The sequence below is a fragment of the Bos javanicus genome, chromosome 6 (genome assembly GCF_032452875.1).
Source record: "Bos javanicus breed banteng chromosome 6, ARS-OSU_banteng_1.0, whole genome shotgun sequence".
NCBI classification, from domain to species: Eukaryota; Metazoa; Chordata; class Mammalia; order Artiodactyla; family Bovidae; genus Bos; species Bos javanicus.
The window spans coordinates 57576070-57597537 of NC_083873.1; the positions used below are offsets into that span (position 1 = coordinate 57576070).

Consider the following 21468-nt stretch of genomic DNA (forward strand, 5'->3'; position numbering starts at 1 on the left):
GTACATAGGTATTTTGTTTTCAATTGTCACACAGATTCCGGAGAATGAAGTCCTGTTGTCCCCAGTACCCCCAACCTTTCTCTTCTCCACTCATTATTTTCTATTCTAACTCATTCACACCCAATGTTTTTGAGACTTATCCTTTAATGTAAAATACTGTTACTCTTTCCTGTGCCTTGAATCTAATTCACTTTGCCCTGATGATAGGAAATGACCAGGATAGAGAAATCAATTTTGAAATAATAAATTAGATCTAAAAGTTCTGTAACTGGTTCTTTTTGTTTCTCCATTGACTTCAGTTGTTAGGATTTTAACTGGCAACTTTGGAATCATCTGAGAAAGTCTTCAGCTCCTCTGTCATTGTTTTCTCCCCAGTGGCAGCTAAATATTGCAATTGTGGGCTTTTGCCAGAATAAACAGTTGAATCTTCGGTGAGGTCTCTGGAACCTAACTCCCAGGCATTTCCAAAGGATATGTTGAGACTGGACCTTAGTTTGCCCTTTACAGAAATAGCTTCTGTCGGATCTCTATAACTGATTCCTTTCATGGTGCATTGTCTATCTAACCCACTAAACGTAGAGAGAATATGCAGTCTTTTCCATTTCTGAGCTTTTAATTGATGTGGGACACTAAGAATTACCAATGATGTTTCATAATCGTACTGTTTTAGTGCATTCGTTAAACTGGAGGTCATATGAAATCAACTTTTATTATTCTCATTGATACTTGGGGAAAATAAGTTTACAAGGCTTTTAGGATGGAAAAAAGGCTCTAGAACATCAAATCTACTTTAAATATAAAGCTATTCTTTTAAAAGTGATTTGATTTGACATTTTAAGTCTTCTGAGCAGGAACAACCCTGATAAGGCATCAAGTCAAACTCCTTCATTTTGTAGATAGGGAACTTTGTCATTTGATTTTGTTTTTAGGCACTTTTAGTACTTTTTTTTTGCCATGCAGTGTGTGAGATCTTACTACCCTGATCAGGGATTGAACCCATACCCCCTGCATTGGGAGAACAGAGTCTTAACCACTGGACTGCCAGGGAAATCTACAGATAGGAAACTTTGACTCAGAGAAGCTATGTGCTGCCAGACAGCGGCAGAGCCAGGACTGGAACCCAGTACTCCTGGCTTCCTGCTCTCAGAAAACAATTTCTAAATGACTTTAGTGTAAAATATAATTTGAAAAGAGTTTATTTAAGAAACTCAAAACATAATAAATTTAAGAGTTAAAACTTCTATTGAAATATTATATTGTACTGGGTGTTATACCAGGTGGTTAAAACACAATATATTACCTTCCATACTTTCTAACCTGAGCTTGGAAGATTTTTATACCTATAGATAGATATACACACATGTATATACTCATGAACACACATAAACATATATACACATATAGTTATATGCACACCTACATGTATATATACACATCCTTACACATATTTATCTATGAAGGTGAAGGTGAAGTTGTTCAGTCATGTCCGACTCTTTGCAACCCCATGGACTGTAGCCTACCAGGCTTCTCCGTCCATGGGATTCACCAGGCAAGAATAGTGGAGTGGGTTACCATTTCCTTCTCCAGGGGATCTTCCCAACCCAGGGATCGAACCCGGGTCTCCCACATTGCAGGCAGACGCTTTAACCTCTGAGCCACCAGGGAAGCCCACATTTATAATAAACATACACATATATGCCAGTAGACTCACATACGTATATATGTGTACATATACATACACATTATACATATGTAGGCTTCCTTGGTGACTCAGTTAGTAAAGAATCAGTCTGCAATGCAGCAGACCTCGGTTCAGCCCCTGGATTGGGAAGATCCCCTGGAGAAGGAAATAGTGACCCACTTCAGTATTCTTGCCTGGGGAATCCCTTGGACAGAAGAGCCTGGTGGGCTACAGTCCATGGGGTTGCAAGAGTAGAGTAGGACATAACTTAGTGACTAAACCATCACCACCATATGTGTGTGTGTGTATATACATATACACACACACACATATATACACATACACACACACGCCAGTAAATACACACACACATACATATATATCTCAACACACACACATATAGTAGAAGAGTAGAAAACAAGGACTCAGGAGTTAGGCAAACTTTCAACCCTACTGGTATTGGCTGTATTTTCTCAGGCAAATATGTGAACTTTTAAAACCTGTTTTACCACTTGTAAAATAGAAAAAATAATACTATGCTTAGACTGACTGTGAGAAACAAAATAAATGGTATGTTAAATATTTAGCACATTGTCTGCCATCTAATAAGTTGTGGTGCATGGACTCTCAAGTTGTGGCTTGCGGACTCAGTAATTGTGGTGTGTGGGCTTAGTTACTTTGCAGCCTGTGGGATCATAGTCCCTGACCAGGGGTCAAACCTGCGTCCCCTGCTTTGCAAGATGCATTCTTTACCACTGGGCCTCTAGGCAGTGCCAGTGTTCGTGCTTAGTCATGTCCAACTCTTTGCGACCCTATGGACTATAGCCTGCCAGGCTCTTCTATCCATGGGATTTTCCAGACAAGAGTACTGGGGCCACCAGGGAAGTCTCCAAATAAACTTTCAATAAATGTTAGTAGCTAATGTTGTGAACAAAATGTACAAAACGTTGAACAATGGGTAAACTTAAGAAAAGGTAGATATGTTTCTCTATCTTGACCTTAATGCTGATCATAATTGTCCTGGCAAACTGGTTACCTCTGGTTTGAGGACTGGACCAAAACCACAGAAGTGGCATAGTCCTATTCATTTGGGAAAAAGGGCTTCTAAATAGATGGTGGCACTCTCAATCCTGATCCATGGTAAAAGGAGCCTAGAAGGTGGGAGAGCAGGGCGGCCTGTGGAAGAGCCTGTCCCAGGTCAAAGAAGAGCAGAAGTCGCCCGTGTTGCATGTGCTCAGTGTAAATGAAGACACTTACACATGTCAGTTTGTGCGGGGTGGTGCAGTCGGGGGCAGGGGGCAGGCAATGTGAGTGAGAAGACAAGAATCAGACTGATTGGAACCTGGAAAGGTCAACTGGCAGAACAGCTGTTGGTCTGGAGTCACATCCAGGAATCAAGCCCAGAAGCTCAGGATGAGTCAGAAGAGGCATGGACACCACAGTGCAAGGTGTCCCTGGGCCTGTGCCAGGAGCAAATGGACATCAGGCTGCCCAGATGACCCCCAGGCCAAAGACCAAAAACAAGGTAAGCCAGAGGTGAATGCAAGAGTTAATTTGCAGAGGTTTCTGTGAGTCAGAAGCTAGGGCAAGAGTGGGCTTTCTCTGTAGGCTCCACTTTATCGGCTGATAAATGTTGCTTTTCTGCAGGTTTCTGCCACAGACCTGCTTGCTTCTCTTCCCACCTGTATCAGTCAGAGTAGGTTTGGTTTTGCTGCAGTAACAAACAAATCTCAGTACCTTATAACAACACTTATTTCTTGTTCTAGCTATGTATTCATTATGAATTACCTATCACTTGGTTACTAGAAATCTTTATTCTGAGGTCCAGGCTGATCGTGCAGCCCTCTCAGGAATGTTGCTGCTCATCATAGCAGATAGAAAATAAACTATGGAGAACCCTGCACGCATGCGTGCCGCTTCAGTCATGTCCGACTCTATGTGACACTATGGACTGCAGCCCACAAGGCTCTTCTGTCCATGGGATTTTCCAGGCAAGAATACTGGAGTGGGTTGCCATGCCCTCCTCCAGGGAATGTTCCGGACCCAGGAATAGAACTCAGGTCTCCTGTGTCTCCTGCATTGGCAGGCGGATTCTTTACCACTAGCGCCACCTGGGAAGCCTCATGGAGAAAACTGCGCTGACCTTAAAGGTCAGCTTTCTGTACAGAAGGAGGTGATCTATGTCATTTCACTTGCATATCATTGGTCAAAACAAGTCATGTGGCAACAGCAAGATAGCAATATTGAATCTCCCCCCAGGAAGGGGCAGTGAATCTTTATAAGAATAATACAGCCCACCCCATGACTATATCAACCGCAGGGGCGTCTCACTACTCCCAGACCTCAGTCATTGCCCATGTGATCCTAGCTCCCGTCCTCTATCTCGTATCTCTGCACTGAAATCTAGGCCCACATCTGTGGCTGCCAATCAGGCAGTTCTCCTTGGTCACTTTGAACATGAGCAAGCAAACTAAAGTCATTTCCTCTTCAGCATTTTGTTTGTTTTTGGTTGAAGGCCTCCTGTCCACCTGGCTACACAAATCAGACACCTAGGTGTCATCTGTGACTCCTCTCTTTCCTTATTCACCTCATATCCACCCACCACTCAGAAAATCTTTTTGACTGTACCCAATACATGTCCCTTACTATTCCTGCTTCTTTTCATCTCTCCTGCCCCTACTAGTTCTTACATGCATGCTCAGTCACTCAGTTGTGTCTTAACTCTTTGAGACCCCATGGACTATAGCCCACCAGGATCCTCTGTCCATGGAATTTTCCAGGCAATGATACTGGAGTGGGTTGCCATTTCCTTCTCCAGGGGATCTTCCCAACCCATGGACCAAACTGGCATCTCCTGCATCTCCTGCATTGGCAGGCGGATTCTTTACCACTGTGCCACCTGGAGTATAGTTTTTCTATTCTGAACTCTTGGTGAGCTCTAAAATAATCCTGATGTCTCTGTATTTCCCCTCCCCAGTTCATTCCACCTGACATGCGGTGATCTTTCTAATTTGCAGAACCGATAATACACCCTTCTGTTGCCACCTCTGCTTGAGCTCCTCAGCAGATGGCTTCTGATTGTTCTGGGAGTGGAGTGCCAGGAAGGCTCTTTATCTGCCTCTCCAGCCTCACCTTATCCACTGTCCCTCCCTCACAAGTGCCTATGTTTCTTGTCCCCACCGCACTGAACTCCTTCCATTTTCTCTACATGCTGTGCCCTCTCTTGCTTCTGGTATATTGCATGTGTTGTTCCTTCTTTTAAAAAATTATTTATTTATTTGGCCACACCAGGTCTTACTTGCAGCATGTGGGATCTAGCTCCCTGATGAGGAATTGAACCCTTGCCCCCTGCATTGGGAGGGTGGGGTCTTAGCCACTGGACCCCCAGGGAGGTCCCTGTTGTTCCTTCTGACTGTTCTGCTCTCTATCCTCTTCAGCTGTCTGACTTTAAATCATCCCTCATGTCTCAGCTTAAAACTCACTTCCCCCAGGAAGCCTTCCCTGGCTGCCTCCTAAAGCAGGTAAGGTGTTCCTGTTGTATATTCTGGGGCAGCAGGCTTTCTTTTCCCTGGCGCACATCACCCTTTATAGCTTCCTGAAATGTCTGTTGTCTCTCTTTGCTGCCTCACTGTAATGTCTCTCAGGGCAGTGACTGCTTCAACATTGTGACTCAACTCCTAGCAGAGTGTCTCAAATAGTCTAGGTGCTGGCAGATGCGTATGAAATGACCATGAATGACTGAGCGCGGTGTCAAAACCATAGTTCTGGCCTGAACTCAAGAGCAAGGCCAGGAGGACATGAAAATGTCCTTGCTTCTTAATGTCAAAGGAAACTGAGAAAAACCAGCTTGGCTTGGCTTGGCTTAGGGCTAGAGGGGTAGTATCAAATTAAAACAGGCTTCCAGAGAAAGGCAAAGGAAGGTCAGGGCCAAGAAGAAATGAGATCCTCTGGGCTATAACCTCCTTGAGCGAATGGATTTTAATTTTGTTCACAGCAGAATCCCTGTGCCTAGAACAGTATTGGGCACATATTAGGCAGTTAAATACTTTGTTGGGGAACTTCCCTGGTGGTCTAATGGTTAGGGCTCCACACTTCCACTGCAGGGGGCACGGGTGTGGTCCCTGGTCTGGCAACTAAGATCCCACAAGCTGTGTGGCATGACCAAAAAAAAAAAGGGAAAAATAAAATACTTTATTGGCTGAATGAATGGACAAATTCTGGGTCACAATTCTTGGCTCCAGGAATCAACCCTGGCTGACATAAGCAGAAAAAGAATTTATTGAAAGGATATAGGGTAGTTCTCAGAATCAACATAAAGACCAAGATAATCCAGCCTCACAAATGAGCAGCAACCAAGGGGAGCCAGGCAGGCGGGACCATGGCCGAGGTTGTAGCACAGGAATACTTGCTAAGGACACCACTCTGACACCCCTGCTACCAGAAGCCAGTGTCCGCCACACTCCCACCACTGGCTGTGAGCTGTGGCCCCGCTGGACTTCAGTGACACTGCCCTCCTTATGAGTCGATCTCACTGACCCTATGACCTGAATTTACCCCTTCGAGGTTCAGATCCCAGACAGGAGTGGTTGTCTGGCAGAGCCAACGTTGATTGCCAGAAAGGGAGAGAGTGTGAATATTTATCCCCCGTCAGCAGAGGGGGCCATGCTGCCACCTATTTGAGAATTTCTCCCTAAATAAAACAGTCATTTGATGCTAGGCAGCCTAAAAATGCTTTATGTCCAATATGGGAGGGCTGGAGAAAAAAATTCAGAACCAAGGAAAGTATTTTTTCATTTAAAACATTTAATTATAATAAATGCTAATTATAAAATTTCAAATAATTCAGATATGGGTAAAGTATAAAGTGTTAAGTCCCTCTACTTCCCAATCCCCATTCTATACCAAGATATAACCACACTTATCAGTTGGAAATAGGTTCTTCTTCAAGAGACTTCTTGGATCAGAATTGTTTCTTAAACTGTACAGGGTTGGACTTCATCATTATGAAGTTGCTTAGAATTTACATGTAAAGCTTATAGTCAGATATTTTTTACTTGGACTCTTAGTCTGGGTTACGTGGCATTGCTGTGCATTCATATTCCTGGAGAGGGGCTACCTGCCTAATGAAGGGTAAGTAGTTTGCTTTGCTTGTGCTTAGTTAGTTATTACTGGGAATATTTCTTGCTTGGGAGGAATCAGGGATGTAATGGGGTGTGTCATTTTGGTGGGTAAGCAAAATTTGGGCTTTGTTGGAGAGAAGGTACTCCTGCTTTTGACCAAGTTTTGTTACTCACCAGGGTTCTTGGCCTTCTTAATCAATACAAGTTGATTAGAGGCCAGACAAGAAATTCAGCGAAGGTTTATTGGGGCCCCAGCTTCAGAGGGAAGGAGAAGAAACAATAGGTTCCCTTGCTTGTTTTCTTACTGTGGGGAGCAAGCTGGTTCCTTATATGGGCAGAGGGTAGGGTGTGTCCAGGGGTCGGGCTGGAGGGCTGCCTTGGGTGTTTTGTCCACCTCTTAGGTGGTGTTATGTGCAGGGGGCATGCAGAGTAAGTAGCCTGCTTTGCTCCAAGCTCTTCAGAAGTGGCTGTTGGGCTTTTTGGTCTCTTTGTATCTTTCGTCCAGAATTTGCCCTAATAGCCCATGCCTGCAGTTATGGGCTGTAACAGTTCCGTACAGTTTCTTTGTATTTTGTCGCTGGTGGGGAGATGTGTCCAGGTGCAAGCACTGCAGCATTGAAGCATGGGGTCCCAGGTCCCAGCCTGTCTCAATTTGAGGGCCAAAGGAACGTCTTCCTGTTTAGGATGTCGCTTGCAGAGTATTCTGTTCTTAAGAAAACAAAAATTTTGATGGGTCTTAACTAAACTTATTGTAGTAATCATTTATCTATCTATCTATCTATATTGAAATCATTTGTATACCTTAAACATACAATGTTGTATGTAAGTTATATTCAATATAGTTGGAAAAAAGAAAAAATTAAATTTTGTCTAAAAAAACCCAAAACCCAAATTATCTGAAATAGTATTTTGCTGATTTTAAAGAAGCAAAGTTCTAGAACCAACCCATTCTCAACTGACCTCTAGGGAAGTTACTCTGGGCATGTAGCTGTTAATTTTCCTTGTTGGGTTGGTGGTTGACTGGTCCATAACTCCAGGAAGGGGTTGGCCAAGCAAAACTAAGACTTTTATATGTCAGACAGTTACACACAAAGACAGAGAATTGGGGCTCAAATAAGTGATTTGAATTTTAACAAAGTGAGACTGGTTTTTTAAAATCTTACTTGTAAGAAATACATGAAAAAATATGTTAAAATTGTAAACGAAATAAAATACTTAAGTGCATCTTAATAAATATATCTCAGGTTGTTGCATGGCTGACCCAAATTGGTCATCGAGTTTGGTCCCAAAGTAAAGCCTTGGGCTAGTATTCAGTGTGGTCTCGGAAGAACCTAGGAGCAAAAGCCAGCACCCTGGTCCAGCCTGCTTTGCTCTGTGTTGTCATAGGTTTACTGCTACAAAAGATTACGTATGTAATTTTTGAACCCTGCCTTATGCTTCTTCCTTACCAAGCAGTCCACAGTGTTTCTACGCAAAAGGGAACAGATACCAAAAGATTATAATGTGACATCCAGGATTCCCATACAAAGCCTTTATGTAAGTTTAAACTTAGGTGCTATATTGGTACCTAAACTGGTAGCAGTTCTATTTCACAGTTGTGAAATGGCATACATTTTAGGTCTTTTGGATAGAATCTGGTGAACAGATATGGGCTGAAATTTTTAAATGTGGATTCAGTGAGACAATTTCATCTTGGAATTGCAGCCAAAAAAAAAGTCAGCTGTGATTCATTTGGAAACGTGGACATTTTGAGTGTTGACAACAAAGACAGGCCTTCATTAAAATTATAATTTTCCAACGTGTCTACAGTGAAGCTGGAACAAATATGACACAAAGCCATAATATTTTGTTTATGCCAAGAAACACTGGCTTTCTAAAAGAAGGTGCCAGTTAAAGTGGTAACGTAAAGATAGGTGAAAGTGATACACTTTGATATCTTACTTTGAATTTAACTGGTGCTTGCTTTGGTGTCTTGACTGTTATACAGCCAATCTAAATAGATTAGAAACGTTGGAAAAGCCCATATATGAATCTGTTAAAACAATCCCTTTGTTTCGTCTGAATAGGAAGGAAACCGGTCTGTCATTTCGCCAGGGAGAGGCTAGACCATGACTAGGGCGTTGAAGGGTCAAGGAAAAGAATTAGAGGCATTGGCACAGAAGGAGGAAGTCGAGTTGCTGTGGCTGCAGCAGGAGCCGTGGAGGGAGCAGGGGGCCAGTGCTGTCTGGAGAGGGTGTGTGGAGTGGAAGTTGTGGTGTTGCCAAAGCTAGTTGTCTTCTCAGCCCACGAACCACAAGCCAAGTGTGCTACCGGGTTTTTGCAAACTTTCAGTACAGTAATAGGAATCTACATGAGAACAAAAACACATGTCTCCACAAAGCCTTGTGTACCAATGCCCCTAGCAGCTTTGTGTGTGATAGCCAAAAATGGAAAACAGCCTAGAAACTCAAAACAACCCGGATGTCCATCAACAGGTGGCAAGTAAAATGCTATTCACAATAAAAAGGATGCACATAGCAGTGTGGAAAACCTCAAAATCATTTACTGAATAAGACAGGCTCTCCCCTCACTGATAAAAAGAATATATGCTCTATCATTCCATTTATATAAAACCCCCAAAATGCAAACTAATCTTTAGTGAAGAAAACAAATCTGTGGTTTAGTGGTTGCTTGGGGATAGGGCAGAAGGAGGAATGGGTTGCAAAGGGGCACAAGAATTTAAGGGGGTTATGGAAATATTTGGTAAATTGCATTGGTTTCACAGATACGTTCCTATGTCAAAACATATCAAATTATTTGGTCAGCAATCGGGGAAGGGCCTCATGACCCTCAGCTAGAGAAGACAAGATATAATGACATTTAGCAAGAGGGGAAAGTGGACTTTATGGTTATAAATTAACAGACTTCAAAAAGGGTATTTGAAAGGGATGTTCAAAATAAATATTTTAAAGAGCTCAGGGTATCTGCTCAGTAAAGCACTTAGGACCTGTAAAGTGGTTATAGTATTTGTCCAAGAGCAGTTAAGTACTGAAGATCTAGAAAGAGATCACAGTCTTTGTCTGGACAAGCAAGGCAGTAAGTTATGAGTTTTAGCTTTCAGAATATTAACATGAAGTTCAGATTCAGATGATAATGGATATGTACTTTACCATGCCACCCTGCTCTGCCGGGACACAAATCTACATATTATACCTAAGAGTTCTCAGACTATGAATGATCCTTTCATTGGATTATAACTGTTCACCATTAATGTAGTGGAATTTGAAGGAAGAGGAAGGTAGGAAAGATTTACCTGGAAAACAACAATGCTAGCAGTGTTGGCAAGGCTGAGACTGTCACAGAGCCTGCGGTTACTTGTCGCCTGGTGGCTTCCAGCTCATACCAGGGGCCCTGAGATTATTCATACCAGTGTCCTCACACTGTTCTTTGAGATTTTTGTTTTGGTCTTTGCTGAATCAGTTGGGGATGTCACAGGGTAGTTTTATTTATTTATTAATATTTATTTTTAAAATTTTATTTGAGTGTTCCAGGTCTTAGTTGGGGCACACAGGATCTTTGATCTTCACTGTGGTATGCAAGATCTTTAGTTGCTGCATTTGAGCTCTTAGTTATGGCATGTGGGATCTAGTGCCCTGAGCAGGAATCAAATCCAGACCCCCTGCATTAGGAGTGCAGAGTCTTAGCCACTGAACCACCAGGAAAGTCCCCATAAAGTAGTTTGGATTTTCACTTTTACAATGTGTGACTTTAAGTTCTGCTGATTTGGTGGGGGAAGCGGGGTAGTGAGGGGCAAGGGAAAGGTGATATTCTTGTGCAGAGTCATTGGTAGAATTTGAATAAAAACCTCCATCTCTGGAGTCCTGCTTTTTCAGTTATCCCTGATGTCCTTGTTTGCACAGATTTTGTGATGGTGTTGGCTTGATTGGGGCGGCAGATAAATTATGCTCATTTACAGTGGAAATCAAAGCATATCAGCACATCTGATTGATGGTGTGCAGCCGTCATGTGCTGATTGATGTGCCGTCTGTGACAGCTGCGGTACTCATCTCCTTCAGCCTTCTCCTATCCCGACACTCGACATAACTTGCATTCTAATCGAGTCAGTGGAGGCCTCTTCTGGCAAGTATGGGCCGAAAGTTATGAATGTTAAATTTCAGAGTAATATTTTTAAAAAATACATGGTGCTATGAAAAGCGTATTGATAATTAATGAAATAGAATCAGGTAGGAATTTCTTGGAGAGATAAGAGAGAGATGGTGTTTGTAATCTGAGAGTGAGCATGAAAAATTCTTATGAGCTCAGTTTCAAGCTGATGCATATTAATATCAGAAGATAAAAAATTTGTCGAAGTGCCATGTGCAATTAAACGTTAATCAAGGAGAGACACATGCATGTCATTACTGGCAACAGAACACTGTTTATGTGGTTTTTAATTTCCACGCTACTGAAATGGAACACAACCATAATATAATATATAAAATCTACCAGGGAATTCAACAGTTTTGCAATTAAATTTCAAGTCTTTCAAAATCATCTTGTCTATTTAACAAGTCGCTGTAATTGTTTAATAATTACTTGAATAAAAGACCCTGCTGCTGCTGCTGCTGCTAAGTCGCTTCAGTTGTGTCCAACTCTGTGCGACCCCATAGACGGCAGCCCACCAGGCTCCCCTGTCCCTGGGATTCTCCAGGCAAGAACACTGGAGTGGGTTGCCATTGCCTTCTCCAGACCCTAGAGAAATAAAATACCCTAGAGAAACATATATGGGAGTAAGTGCAAATAAAATTAATGAGTGAAAAAAGTGACCCAGGCTGATGGGTGGAATAGTGGTAAAATCTACAGGCGCTCCTTCAAGTAAAGGATGAGCATGAGGCAGGCCCAGGAGGCTTTTCGTATGTGTTGAGAAGTTTGGATGGTTAGTGTAGTTAGCTTGGATGTGGGGAGGGACAGTGGGCAGTAAGGATAAGTTCAGGTAAAAGTAATTTAGCTGAAATTTAGCATTCATACCTTTCAACCCAGCTAAAAGTAATGGAGTGTCCAGTCTGTAGCAGTTTACAGCCTCATTTCTCTAAATGTGGTCCTTGGAAAGCAGCATCATCTGGGAGTCTGTTATTGAAGCAGAGTCTCAGGCCCCACCTCAAATCTACTGAATCAGAATTTTCATTTTAATGATATTTCCAAGTGATTCATAGGCATATTAAAGTCCAATTTAGGCAATAAAGATATTTTGATATATCCTTTAATAAGAATTTGGAGGTAAGCAGTTTCAGAGTGGTTGGATCTACCACTCTGGATCATCAATAACACAGGCTTTTATTTTATTTTATTTTTTTTTTATAATTTTATTTATTTATTTATTTTTTAAATATATGTATTTATTTTTGGATTCAACGGGTCTTAGTTGTAGCATGGCATTGGGGCTCTAGTTGCAGCTCATAGGCTCAGATGCCTTGAAGCATGTGGGATCTTAGTTCCCTGACCAGGGATTGAACCTGCATCCCTGGCATTGAAGGGCAGATTCTCAACCACTGGACCACCAGGGAAGTCCCAACACAGGCTTTTATCTCAGGATTTGGAGGTAAGCAATTCCAGAGTCACTGGATCTATATCATCAATAACGTAAGCTTTCATCTCATTACATTTTGCCAGAGTTAGCACGTCGATTTTTTTAGCCTTATTCTCAGTGACCTCATGGTTCCAAGATGGCTGCTGTAGCTCTTTGCACAAGTGAGTTCCAAACAGGAAGGATGGGACATACTTGTAGTATCTCATTGGCCAGAACAGGGTTACATGTTGACTTGTAAAATTGTAATCATTTGGGAAGAGGAATGGTATAAACATGGTTGATTTATACCATTTGTTCGTTTAGTTAAAAAAAAAAAAAGTGGATTGCCTGCTATGTGTCAACCCATAGCATATCCCTTGGGGCTAAGCCTGAGATCAAGAGTCTCTGTTCATTAATTGCACAAAATTAGGGTTCTGCTAGTAAAGAGGGGTGGAGGAAACCATTATTAGACAGGAATCATTGCCTACTGCTGGTAGGATAGGCCAGATTTAGAAGAGTGTTGGAAGCCATGCCAAGACTGGACTTGATCCACAGTGGTCATTGGAGAATCAAGGGAGGGTTGATGTTTTGAGAAGCAAATCTAGTCTGTGGTGCAGGTACTGAGGCCAGTAAGGAGATTTATTATGCAGTTGTTCAAGTGAGAGGTGATGACAGCTGACCTAGGACAGCGACAGGCTGTGGAATGGAAAGAAGGGATACATTTGGAATGCCACTCCAAGACAGAAGCCATTACTTAGTGATGCTGTATGCGGGCGGTAAAAAAGGGAAGGGCTCAGAGGTGAGTCACTGAGACTTCGGCGGGATAAATAAGTTGTCTAACGGGAGTTGCCATTATAAAAAAACTATGTATTACATACATGTGATCACAAGTTACAAAGCTCTGTAACTTAGATTTTCCACTTTATGGATCGCAAACTGATTTTTGTGTTAGTACATACAGAACTCATTCATCCCTCTTTAACTATTTTTGTATTTATTTGAAAAATACTATAAAGCCCAAGGAATTTAAGAATCATTTGTAACCTGATAAATTTAAGAAATTATAAAAAGTAAAAAAGAAATTGCCCTCTCCATCTTGCTGCTGGAAATGTGCACCCTCCCCCAATTTTCTCCTTAAGGTAATTCAGAATACCCAGAGGTTCCAATGCACATACACACTTCTCTCCTTTCTCTTTTTCAGAATGATAAATTCGTATTAGTCTGCAGCGTGTAATTTCCACTGTCACTCTTTTCCACAAAAATCCTTGCCCTTTATTTGTCGTGTGGCCAGCACCTTCTCTTTTTCTTTTTTTGTTTTACTAATTGCTTTATAACCACAAACTAGTACGGAAAATGCCCTGTATAAAACACAATAAAGGTTCAAAGATGGAGGTGTTCCCTTAGGCAAGGCTGAAGACTGCAGTCTCTGGTATTTGGAATTTAGGCTGCAGTCCTTGTTTTTGGATGGATCACTGGGTGTGTGGCACAACCCATGCTCTTAACCAGATTTGAACAGGAGAATGGCCACTTGGCCCAGGTAGAAGTAGATGAAGTGTTTGGTTTCATGTGTCACATAACTACCAAAGTTCCTCCCCACGATGCAGTGCCAGGTGGGGTTGTACTTCTTGTCAAACTCCTTCTTGATATGGGCCGCAATGTCCTTCTCTATACTTTTCCAATGCCTGAGTAGCACACTCCACCGAGTCCTGTTGCATCTCCTCTGACATATGGGCATTCTTGATTACGGCCTTTTGGTCACACATGGTTACCAAGGTGCAGGGGCTGGCCGACTGCAACGGTCTCCTGGGGTGGGAGTGGGGGGCGCTGGCGAAGCTCCCACCCGCGTAGAGAGGCGGTCGCTACCAAAGCCGTGGCGCATCTCCTCTTTTTCTATTCATGTGTGTAGATTAAAATTTACAGCATGTGCTTCTCGTGAGCTTTTAATCTACCGTGCATTTATTGTTTTGTTCATTGTCTTTCTTCACTAGGATATAAGTTTTGTGAGGGCAGGGATTTTTTTGTTTGTTTCGTTAATAGATATATCCTCACAGCCTGCACAGCATCTTGCCCAAATAGGTGCTCAATAAATATTTGTAAATGAATGTGTTTCCAGCAGATTATTCTCACTGTGCTTTAACACATTTGAAATCTCCAAATGTTTTTTTTTTTTCCCCTGTACCTCCCTTCTGTGCCTTTCCTCCTTGGAGTCGGAAAAGCTCTTTTGGAAGCTCCACGCTCTCCTTTTATTACTACGTTCTTCTGATGAGATAAATTTCATATGGTATTCTCAAGGGGGCCAACCAGTTTTAATATTTACTTAATATTAATTAATACTAATCTAGAGAAAGGGGGAGTACAGTCATGAATTCCCCCCAGAGAGGTCACTCGATGCCTGCCACAGTGAAGCCAAAGTGATTATTGTCACCTGGTCCTTGGTGTTATTGGCATCACTGCCTCTCTCCCTTGTATGCAGGCCCAAGCTGACCAAATGGATGTTTAGACTCCCTTTGGAGGTTGGGAGAACTCAAGCAGCTGTTGCCTTTGTGCAATCCCCATGGCCACAGCCCCATCATACAACAGGCACATCCCTTACTTTCCAAAGGAGAGAAAGAGGCAAATACATATGATCCATGACACTGGGTGACGCTTTTATCCCTCACAACCATTAAAGTAATAAATTATATCACCATTTTAGAAAGGAGGAAATTTACCTCATCACAAGAAGGTAGTAATAAAAGGAGAGAGTGGAGATTCCAAAAGAGCTTTTCCGACTACAAACCCTGTTGTGCTTTTTACCCTACACCACTTTTTCATAAAAGTTCTGAACAGATTGTTTGATGTTTTTCTTTTTCTTCATCATTACTTTGAAAAGGTCGATTTTGACATTTGATTTACATTTCCTGACAAGCCATGTATCATTTTCCTCCTCTCCTCCCTTCCTCTTACCCTTCCTTTTTAATTCTTTGCATTTATAATGGAACAGATGATAGCTTTTCATGGTGTGCTAGTGATGGTATATTTTATGGAAAATGCCAGACAAATAAAATTATAAGTAGTCACTAGTGGAAACCTACGCTGGAAAATATGATTTCAGCCATAGTTCCGTGTTTTTAAAAAGCTATTTTTGCTGATCTCTACTAAGAGTCCCAGAAACAGATGGGCATGTTTGCTGGATTTGCTGCTAGTTTCTATGTCTCCTTTTCTCCTATACATTTATGGTGACCAAGTTTACTTTTAAAAACATGCTGAGAAGAATGACATTTTTTTTTTTTTTCAGATTTAAGTTGTCTAGGAAAAAAATCATGCTTAAGAAAGGGTCTGTAAAATCAAAGAGGCAGATGTATCTTCTAGAAAACCCATTCTCTGATCAGGCCATTTTATCTCTGAAGCCTTCTGGCCTGTCCACCTCCCACTCCCCAGCCAATAAATGCCAAACTCCTTAGTTTGGCAGTCAGAGGCCTTGCCCATCTGGTCTCGGATGATTTTTTGGACTTTGCTTTCTAATGCCAAGATTTTGTGTTCTATTCTGCAACAAAATAAGACTGTTTATTTTTCTGGAAGAGCCCAGCTTTCCTCTTTTTGCTCACCTTTGTTTGTTTTACCTGAAGAGGTTTTTTTTCTTTTTTCCTTTGCTTAAGAAAAGTATTCCTTCCATCTCTCCTAGCTCAAATACTGCCTCCTCCAGAGAGCTTTCCTGGATTAGATTTGCTTTCACACCTCTGGACACAACCAGTCTGTCCCTTCTTTAGGATGGGTCTGGTTAAAAAAAACCCCGCTGCCAGTACAGGATAAATGGATTTGATCCCTGGATCTGGAAGATCCCCTGGAGAAGAAAATGGCAACCCACACCAATATTTTTGCCTGGGAAATCCCATGGACCTAGGAGCCTAGCGGGCTACGGTTCATGGGGTCAAAAAACAATCAGACACAACTTAGTGACTAAATGAAAACAACAACAAATTTTTACTTTATTTTTGCCCAAATTTAGAGAACAGTTTTAAGGCTATTTTTTAAAAAACTGAATATGTAGGGACTTCCCTGGTGGTCCAGTGGTTAAGATTCTACTCCTAATGTATGAGGCCTGGGTTCAGTCCCGTCAGGGAATGAGATCCTGCATGCCCCAACTAAGCACTTGTGTGACAGCTAAACATCCCACATACCACAACTGAGACCCAGCACAGCCAAAAAGAAAAAAGAATGGGTAGCTATATTAGCTGTTTGGTCGTAAACCCTATTTGCATGAAGCTGTATTTAGACATAAGAAAACATTTACATAAAATATCTTAGAAGCTAATCTTGTAAAAATAAAAAGGAGCTGATAACGATAAATCGTAAAAAAAAAAAAAAAGAATGTCAAAATATTTTGAATGAAAGCAATTAGCAAAGGTTCTATTAGTGGTACAGTGGTGCAAGGTGGCAGATGGGCAGCCTGTAGACTTTAAATTTGTCAACCATAGTGTTTGAAGCAAAGCAATTCCATTTGAATGCCTTCGGATTGGCATGTACACTCTGTTCGCTAGCCTCTCCACTCCCTGTTGCCTTCCACCTGGCGTTTCACATTTATACACATGCTGCCTGACCTCTAATGGTACTTGAGTTCACATGCTCCATGTTGCTGTTTAATCAGTCACTCGACAATACACCAGGTCCAGATCATGACTCTCACTTCCTAGCTAGTTGTTTTGGGTTAGAAGTAAGAGTTCTATTAATACCTTTCAATGCCTTTTGCCTTTGAAATGGGCCTTATGCAAAGAAACAGGTATATATTTGACTATAGACTCAAATACAGACACACATGTGGTGATGGGTCAAAGATTCCTGGAATGCACTGGAGAACAAGCATGTTTATCACTGAACTGAAAGAACTCCCACCAAAGCTGCCTTCAACTTACCTCTAAGCCTTAGAAACAGAAGTGACCCTTTGCTGCTATGAATCAAGAGGCTGGACTGGGTTGGAAGAGGGTTGGCAAATGGGTGTGGCCATCACCACACCTCTATATCCTGTGCCCAGACTTTACCACCTATGATGTCACTGCTGAGCCTAGACAAGGCTCTATGACTCTAACACTAAGTGTTAAATTTCTGCTCCCAATAATCAAAGTTAGCACAAGAGGGAAGTCAGGGTGAAAATATTTGGGCCTTCACAGTTAGAAGAACACTGGGGTGTTGCTTTAGCCAAAAATGGAAGACTTGGATTTAGTCAGGTTAGTAAGAAGTGAAACCGTGTATGCAAAAGTTCATTATAAATTAGGAGATGCTATAAATGCTGCTGTTTATTGATTGGTTGCCCTGTACTTTACCTAAGTATTTTTGATCACTTCAAATGCCTGCAGGATGGGTGTTACCTCCATTTTATGATTGGGAAATAGGGCTTGGATGTTAAATAAACTTGCCCGAGTCCCCAGGCTCACAGTAAGCTGTGCTGAGACCCCTTGCAGCTTTGTCCAACCTGGGCCTGCCCACTTTGCGGCTCCCAGGTCATGCTCCAGCTACATGAGTTAGTTATTACCACAACAATTTCTGCTTTAATGAACATTCTACATAAATATAAAGTGGGTCATGTTCCTTCTTATTCTCCCGGAGCTGTCCCCAGGTTCTACCCTGTTTCCAGACCCAGGCTCCTACTTTGGATGAGGTATGAACAAGGTCTGCTCCTGCAGAGAAATCAGGAGACAGGCAACAACAAAGGATAAAGGTGAAACGGCCAGGGTCAGGTCAAGAGCTTCCCTTGTCAGCTCTTACCAGTCATGCAAGAATCAGATAGAAGCCTTAAGGAGGTCCTAGAAACCAAAGGTGCTAATTAAGAGAAGATGGAGAGTGAAGTGGAATGCCGGAAAAAAAAATAGGAAACATATTTGCAACTTGGACTAACATTGATTATCTTAAATTATCTGCGTGGTTAAATAATATGCATGAATTCTCATGTTGCTTCTAATGTGTTCGAAGTTAGAGGAGCTTTACAAACAGCCTGGGATTCTATACAAAATTCTGGTATGTGTCTAATGTCAATCTACATAACTGGAGAAGCCTACAGAGTTACTCCGTGGTTGCTGAATTCTAGAATTTAGTGAGCTTTCTAGATCAGGAGTTGGTATTTATTGCGTGTGTGAGTAGTTTTTTTGCTGCTACTAAAAAGCAGGTGGTAGTTATGTCTCTGAATATCTCATTTCACAAACAGCTAACTGGATGTGTTTGCTGAAGGACCACTTGAAGCAGCCAGAGGCCACGGGTCCAGATGCCTTCCTAACTAAAGGATGCACAAAGTTGACCTCTGGAAGAGATACAGGGTCTCAGTCCCAGACCGCCATACCGTTCGTTGTAGAAGAATCACTGTGTTGTGACCTTCTGTCCCCCTCACATTTCTCCTTGGAAGTCTGTGAAGTTAAAAAATTCAAGACAGATCATAAAACACTGGAGAAGTAATTGTAAGCAGTTCCTTATTCACAGTTTTTTTCAATCTAAAGGTCATCCTTGATTTCTCTCTCTCACTCATACCCTACCGTCCATCCATTTGTAAGCCCTGTTGGTTCTGTTTCCAAAATATGTCTTGAATCCATCTGCTTCTGTCAACTTTCACTGACACCATCCTAATCCAAGCCGCTGTCATGATGGCCTCCTAACTAGCGAACTGGTCTCTTGTTCCCATCTCTGACCCCAGTATTCCATTCTCCATTTAATGATCAGAGTGACTGAGTAAAGGATTTAATCACGTAATTCCACTACTTAACCCACCAATAGTTCCCCATTATATTTAGAGTAGATTCCAGCTCCTTACCATAGCCTTCAGGGCTTTGAGTAATCTGTCCCTTGCTTTTATCTCAAGCCGTTTGCTACCTGACTCTCCCTGTGGTACTCACAGAGATACTTTTTGCCTCCCTTTCACAGAGCCTTTGCACGTGCTTTTCTCCCAACTCGTGCTATGGCTAACTCACATGGGTCTCCGTTTTAGTGTTAATAGAAGCCTGTTGACTACATATTCTAAAATAAGTCCCTTGCCCACAAGCCTTTCTCTCACATTATCTTGTTCCTTCCTTCATGGCCCTTAACCACACTTTGTAATTATTTATTTCACTGGTTCCCTGATATGCTTATAGCTTGTCTCCTCTACTAGACTATGAGCCCCTCATGGGGGCTCTTGTCTGATTGGCTCACCAAGAAGACTAAGTACTTACTCTTCTCCCAGAGCTGATTCCACGGTGGGTTCTCTACATTAGTAATCTTTGTCTTGGCTCAATGGCCCACACAAGGATGCGTTCCTATTACCTGAGGGCATAGGCTCCTGCCCATCCTCTATCCATTGCCCGCTTCACCAGAAGATCTGAATTTCATCTATGAAAGAGGATATGATATTGTGTGAGTGCCAGGGCCCTGTTTTCCTGTAGGATGCATATCTCTGTGTTTCAAACTCAGAGCAAGCACCGTAGGCATATCCTATGACAAGGTTGGAAGCCCTGCTGGCATCAGAATCCTGGGGTGTTAATCTTGCCTCCTTCACTGATGGACCACAGACTATGCAAGCTATTTAACTTCCAAAATTTTACCTCTTAAAGTCATCATCAGAGACACTAAATATGTCTAAATTCTGTTTAAATATTTAATATCTAAATTGAGATGAAATTCTTAGCTTAATACATAGTAAGCACCTAAATGGTATTTGTTAGAGTAGAAGTTTAATAAATATTTGTTGAATGAATGAATGAGTAACTTTCTTGGCCTCTCAAACTTCAGTTTCATCACCTGTAAATAAAGAGATTTAAGAGGATGATAACTTTCCAGTCTTTGGATTTAGTTATGAGGATGTTAATAGTTGTGATAATTTTTGGTTATGTTATTACTGACTTTTTCAGGATTGTTATGAGGTATGATAAAAAGTCAAATTCTAAATTGAATTCAAGAAAACAAATTAAACAAAATTTGAACAAAAATGAAAACATTTAAAAAATCACCCTAAATCAAATGATAATCTGGTCTTTAATTTAAAGTGTGTCTGTGGTCATCATAGGGCTTGCAGCTTCTCTGAGGGTCTTTAACATTTCCAGGACAGTAGTTAATCATTTAATGTAGGTACCTCTTCAGCAATGAACGTGAACTCTTCTTTTTAAACATCTGTTTGCATATGCTGCCCTAGGCCATGAGATATGAAACCATTAAGAAAATACAAGCCAGATCCTCTGCTAAAGTCAATAAAAATCGTTTGGTTGAAGGTACCCATATTTAAGAGACTACACTCATCTTTTAACTGATTCTCTTAATAGTATTGTTTCTGAGTAATTGTCAAGTCAAACAACAATTGGTAATTAATATCCAGAATATCTAATGGATTTCTACAAACCAGTCTTTTAAAAAAGACAACCCAGTAGAAAATGGCCTGACAATGTGAAGAGGCAATGAGCAGAGGAAACTTGAATAGCCATTTGACATATAAAAAGGTGGACTACTCACTAGCAACTAGGGAAAGGCAGATTAAAGGGAGAAAATAACATGTCGCACTCATTAGATTAGCAAAATTTAAGAGCTTGTTAACATCAGGATTGGTGAGGACATGAGGAAACAGGAATATAAGTATGTAGGTGGGAATGTAAATTGGCACAGTGGTTCTGCAGCAGATTACGGCCGTGTGCAGTCGCGCTGGAGATGAGAATACCCTTAACCCAGAAATGCCATTTCTAGGCATACATCATGGAATGTGCACAAGGAGACAAGTACAAGGATGTTTACTGTTATGGCAAGGAAAAAAAAAAAGGTGGGAGGTGAGGTAAAACTTTAAATGTCCATCAAAAAGGGAAGAGAGAATTGTGTAATAATCATGCAACTTAATACAATTGAATATTATTCAGCAGTTAGAATAACACAATGTTGAATATAAACAGGCAATTCCTAAAAGAATGTATATACTATGATACCATGTAGGAAAAACTTCAAAAATCACAAAATGCTACTTTCTATTGTTTGTGGATTGATACCTATGGTATCAATAAATGAAAACATAGGGAAAGTTATACCCAGTGCAGGATGATAGTTACCTTTGGGGATGGAGGAGAAGAGCTCTAAAAGTAACATTTTACTTCTTTAAAAAAATATCTATTTTTGCTGCTGCTGCTGTTTAGTCATTGTATCCAACT

At 41.4% G+C, this 21468-nt stretch overlaps 1 protein-coding gene and 1 pseudogene across 4 annotated transcripts in view; one reads left to right on the forward strand and one right to left on the reverse strand.

The window, feature by feature from the left end:
• TBC1D1 (TBC1 domain family member 1) overlaps positions 1-21468 on the forward strand; it is a 225136-nt gene that overhangs the window by 41522 nt on the left and 162146 nt on the right. The gene's annotated exons all lie outside the window — the stretch shown is intronic.
• Positions 13657-14167, reverse strand: LOC133249448 (dynein light chain 1, cytoplasmic-like; annotated as a pseudogene).